Source organism: Aedes albopictus, chromosome 3 (genome assembly GCF_035046485.1).
Source record: "Aedes albopictus strain Foshan chromosome 3, AalbF5, whole genome shotgun sequence".
Classification (NCBI taxonomy): domain Eukaryota; kingdom Metazoa; phylum Arthropoda; class Insecta; order Diptera; family Culicidae; genus Aedes; species Aedes albopictus.
Genome location: NC_085138.1, coordinates 179657944 through 179663884, shown reverse-complemented (window position 1 = coordinate 179663884; position 5941 = coordinate 179657944).

Sequence of the window (5941 nt, the reverse complement as noted above, 5' to 3'; positions counted from 1 at the left end):
TTTTAGGCGGGTGTATAGCTCTGCCACCGTTCCAAATGTTCTGGCAATAATGTCCATGTCGTCCACAAAGCACACAAATTGACCGGATTTTGTGAAAATCGTTCCCCGGCTGTTGAGCCCGGCACGTCGCATCACACCTTCCAGAGCGATGTTGAAGAGTAGGCATGAGGAGAGTCCGTCACCTTGTCGCAGTCCCCGGCGAGATTCGAATGAACTGGATAGTTCACCCGAAACCCTTACGCAGTTTTGCACACCGTCCATCGTTGCTTTAATCAGTCTAGTCAGCTTCCCAGGAAAGCCGTTTTCGTCCATGATTCTCCATAGCTCTGCGCGGTCGATACTGTCGTATGCCGCTTTGAAGTCGATGAACAGGTGATGCTGGGACCTGGTATTCGCGGCATTTCTGTCGATTTGCCGTCGATGAAGCCGGCTTCATAACTTACCACGAACTCATTCGTTTTAGGTGATAGACGACGGAAGATGATCTGGGATAGCACTTTGTAGGCAGCATTCAAAATAGTGATCGCCCTGAAGTTCTCACATTCCAAATGGTCGCCTTCCTTGTGAATGGGGCATATTACCCCTTCCTTCCACTCCTCCGGTAGCTGTTCGGTTTCCCAGATCCTGACTATCAGCCGATGCAGACAGGTGGCCAACTTTTCTGGGCCCATCTTGATGAGTTCAGCTGCGATACCATCCTTACCAGCTGCTTTGTTGGTTTTGAGCTGGTGAATGGCATCCTTAACTTCCTTCAGCGTGGGAGTTGGTTCATTTCCGTCCTCCGCTGCACTGGCATCGTAGTTTCCTCCGTTGCCGTGGACTCCCGTTCCTACGTTCTCCACGCCGCTCAGGTGCTGATCGAAGTGCTGTTTCCACCTTTCGATCACCTCACGTCCGTCCGTCAAGTGGCCTCCGTATTTATCCCTCCATATTTCGGCTCGCGGCACGAAGCCGTTGCGGGATGCGTTGAGCTTCTGATAGAACTGTCGTGTTTCTTGTGAACGGCTCAGCAGTTCCATTTCTTCACACTCCGCTTCTTCCAGGCGGCGCTTTTTCTCTCGAAAGGGGCGGGTCTGCTGTTTCCGCTTTCGAAATGTAGAGAATCTTTCGGAAATTCTTCACCGGATGCTTTCAGAATTTACATCAGATATTCCTTCAACGATTCTTTTAGAATCTCATTCAAAGACCGTTGAAATAACGCGTTTTTTACGACGGTTTTTGGAATAATGCGGTTTTTTACGACGTTTTAGTTTTTTTTTAGGCGCTGTCCATAAACTACGTATACTTTTTTTCGGCCATCTCAGACCCCCCCTCCCTTCCTCGTAGACTTTTGGTCATACAAAATTTTCGAAATTTATATGGAGCGTAGACTTTGGCCAGACCCCCCCGTCCCCCCCTAAGAGTCTACGTAGTTTATGGACAGACCCTTACGCGGGCACATTACCATCGTAAAAAAATCTTCAGTATATAGTGTAAAAATGAATCCTCTGTTATTATCATTTTCAGACCAAAACTGATTTTTAGCTTCCAACGTTTCGGCTCTTGGTTTGGGGCTTCCTCAGGGAGTTTATAGTCATACCGTTAGTGTTTCATCGTCCTTTGCGGGACTGCTTGACATAAAACAAATTTAATATTTGCATCGGTCTATGGGAACGTCCATAAATTACGTCACGCAAAAATGGCCCATTTTCAACCCCACTCCCCCCTATGTCACACTTTTTGTATGAGACCTCTGAAATTTGTGTATGGGTTGTCCCACTTCACTGAACCCCCTCTCCCCGTGACGTAATTTATGAACGTTCCCTATTCTGGGACTGGCGATGAACTTCAGACGAATGGAACAAAACTTCTGTTTGACTCTGTATGACTATAGTATACTTATCGGGCATAATAACACCCAAAATTTTGGGTATGCCGTTTCTTGTATGTAAATTGTGCAAATGAGGCTATCCAACTGGCTGGGACACTTTTTCATCCTCCCTTGTCTTTATGAGAATCTAGTGGATTGATTGATGTAGCTACGTTAGGAAAAACAAACTAATTTATACTCCGGAGACAACCACAATTCTTCACTTAAGTGTTAAATTTTCATGTTTTTTATTTTATGCTTGTGCATGTTTTGTACGATTAACAATCATTATTTTCTCAATCCTAGATGACACTCCTCTTCAATTTACCTTTCACCAATATTTCAATCACGATGCTCGGGTCTCTAACGCACGCCGAGCTGTTATCTTTCGCCGAAGGCTTGCTCGCTGTGTAGGTCCCAGACGAATCCCTCTCGCTTTCATTTTGATTCGTTGGTGGCGCACCAGACCTGACCAGACAGACCAGACCACAAAACCACGGACAGAGGGAAGCCAGAGGAACCGGCGGCGATGGGAGCTGGGAGATTTTTCGGGCTATTCATGACGCGCTCTCGGTGCTGCGCTGCTGCTACGGACGACGAACCATGTGGTTTCCAACGCAAGCATGAATTTGACCGATTTTTCGTCTCTTTACGGGTCCAAATGTGTGTCACGTATAGTCGTCGATCGCTCGGCGGTTGTCGGTTGCGGAGCTGGACTGAGGAGAGTAGTCTACCTTTTTTTCGCGCAGTGACGAACTTTTCTCTTCTGCATTTTAAACTTTAAACCGTTAATCTTTGGTCGTAGACTCTTGTATGGGACGGTTAATAGCATCTCTAGCGCATAGATACGTCAAACGGAGGAAAGTGGAGTCTAATGAGGGGCACATGATCACGATGCTGGACCGGGCCGAAGTCAGCTGCAGTGCATCGATAGTCTATACGCATCTCGGAGGGAGGCTGCAGAAAATAAGAAGAGGGAAGAGGAGCTTCTGATCATATTCATTCATTCGTTCCATTCCGGTTTGAACTGGTGAAGGGGGTGGTGGCGGGTGCGGATCCGATAGAAAACCTGATTTCGTTTTCATCTCCTGTAATACCACACATCACGTCAGAGTCAAGCAGTTTTCCCTTTCACGCGGGGCCAATTTTCGTAATGAAAATGAAACTCGTCTCTCTAATGTCAGCGATCTTTTTTCCTTTCCCAGCTGGCCTGCCATTATTCACTTTCAACTTACCCCACGATTTCTACGCTTTGTTGCACGCAGCTGAGAGCGAACCTTTCTGCTCTAAACGTTTGGAGTTATCTGGGAAAATGATGATGCTGCTGACCACAAATACCTACTGTAGTTTTGGGATGCTTAATGCTTTATAATTACGCTGTTTAGACTTTCACATCAGAGGACAAAAAGCATAACCAATACGCGGTGTCAAAATTTCGAACTTTCATGTTATTCGTGTTTTTCTTCAAAAATGATTAGAATGTGGGCCATATAGGGGAACTTACGTATTTTTGTCAGTTTTGTTCTCTTCGTCATGGGTTTTTGGGACACCTGTTGAACTCATAGTTGGGCTCAAATCCTTCCCAATCAAGCTGAGTTATATGCCCAAATTTCAGACAGTTTGGCCCACAAAAAAACCCATGACGAAGAGAACAAACCTGCCGATAATTCTCTTCGTCACCCTATTTATGATCGAAAGACTAGAAAATATTTAATCGGTGATTTTTTTTTCATACATTTTGCATGGGACGTATTTTGGGCTAAAATAGCATTTATTGAATTTTAGTATGGAAAATTTATAACTTTCCATTTGTACTATTTAGCTGAAATTCTGACTTTCTATCAAGAAAAATCCGAGGTACATGAAAGTACGATAATAATCGAAATTTTGACACCGTGCAATATTCGAAACATTTGGTAAAAATGGATCCTTATTTTGTTTAAATTTTAGGCGCTATTCGAATTCTCGATTTGCGTGTCACATTTTTGACAACATTACGTCTCCCGATGAACTACAAGCTAAACACCTTAATAGTTTAGCAGTAGTAACGACGCACTCCTCATGATGAAATAAGTTACATGAGATTTCATAAGCCTGACAATAAATAAAAAAAAGGCTGGTGTCGAATTTAATTCCAGTAGGTACACACAATTTTTGGTTCCGTTTCGTCGTCGTTTCCAGGTGACTTCTAGAACTACGTCTGACCCTACTCTACTAACAAATACCTTGGCCCGAGACAACTGCAGATATAGGTAGTGCATTTCAAAGTCTCTACTAGCAACGACCTTACAGTCATCCGATATGAACATTTTAAAAGATGGGCTTTCGAATTGTGTACATTGAGAAAGGTTAGCTAATCCCAAGCTTTATTGATTGGTTCTCTGTTCTTGCACATCAAGGAGCAGCAACTACTATATGTATATGATTCTATGACATTTCACCGAATTCTACTACCGCGAATTCCATTACCCCGAATACATTTTTCAAGATTACTAGATGTAGTTTGTTCTCTTCTCAACGAAATCTCTCTACAATACCATCTCCCTTGTTTTTTTTTATTCTTCAACCACTTAACCTAATTTACGGGCTCCGGCTAATTCCCTTGTATTTGCAGGTTGTAAGCTAGGAATAGCATCTACTGCAAAAGAGCGTTAAAGCGGTTGAAAACAAGCGATTGTTGATTCAGCCGACTGTCTGCTATCAGCTGGCAGATCACAGATATTTATGAAGCAAATGCTCCGGCAATGGCTTTGTGAACTTCTTTAGAAACTTCTTCTGCGGAAATTTCTTTAGGAATGCCGTCTGAAAGTTCTTTTTTGATTTTTACAATTCGTTTGGAAAATCCTATGGTTATTATTTTAAGAATTTTTTCAACATTTTTCTGGAAACATCATTGCCAATTCTTTCTGAACTCGATTAGGTATTTGATTGGACATTTCCTTTGCAAATCGATTTGGCTAATTGCCTAAAAGTTACCCTGTGAAAATATTTCGAATTTCCTTCTGGCCGAGTTCTTTCGGCAAATTCCTTGGAAATCCTGTCAGCATTTTTTATTGGATTCCAAAACTTCATATAAGTTTATTTTTGGGTTTTCTTGGGCAGTTTTTCGGAAACTATTTCGGTAATTCCTTTGGAATTTTGTTCGATAACTCTTTTGAATATTTCTCAGCAGTGACATTGGAAATTGATTTTAGACCATTATATTTAAAAATACCTTACTGTTAGTAAAGCCAGCATTTCAGGCGCATTGTAAGCCACGAATTGTGGGTTCGATTCCCGTTCTCGTCGGAAGAAAAATTTCGCCAAACGGAAAATTCTTTATTGAGCCACTGGATGTCTTATAGTCTTACAATCAGTTGTCTAGTGTAAGTCATATTCAGTCTGTGGTCTCTGGCTGAAGACGGTGTGCAAATTTGTCAGGCAACCTTTATGAATTTCTTTGGAGTTTCATCTGCAATCCCTTTGGGGATTTGGCTGACAATTACTAATTTTGCCAGGGCCCGTGGCGTAGTGGCTACACGTTCGCTTCATAAGCAGATGGTCATGGGTTCGATCTCAGCCCCGGTACTTCGTCAGTTGCTCTTCTCCTGAGAGCGGCTGGCACTGACCCTCTTCTGAGCTCTCATAGCTCAAACGGACCCAGATAATTGGATATCGGCGAACGGCAATCCATAATGGACGACCTCCAATCGGACTGGAAAAGGAACAACAGCCACACATCATTTCAACATCGTGCTCATCATTCTACCAAGGACAGGGTAGAAAAGTGAAAGCAGCACAAACGCAAACCAGTTCGATATAGTAGAATAAGAATATAATAGAATACATTTAGGCGCTGTACAAAGTGTAAGTGCAGCCGCCAATAGGACAGATCGGTGAAGTACTAGATTTGTAGTAATGAGCTGAATTTTAGTATGGTGAGAAGGTCAATTCTCCGTTTCTGCAGTGAAATGGAGCAAAAAGCGTGGGTATTATGATTCCTTACCTTATTTGATGCTGTTTGAGCAACAGTGTTGTTATTTACTCCATTTCTTGCAACATAAACAGCATAGTTATCCAATGTTTTGCTCAAACAGCATCAAATTAGGCAAG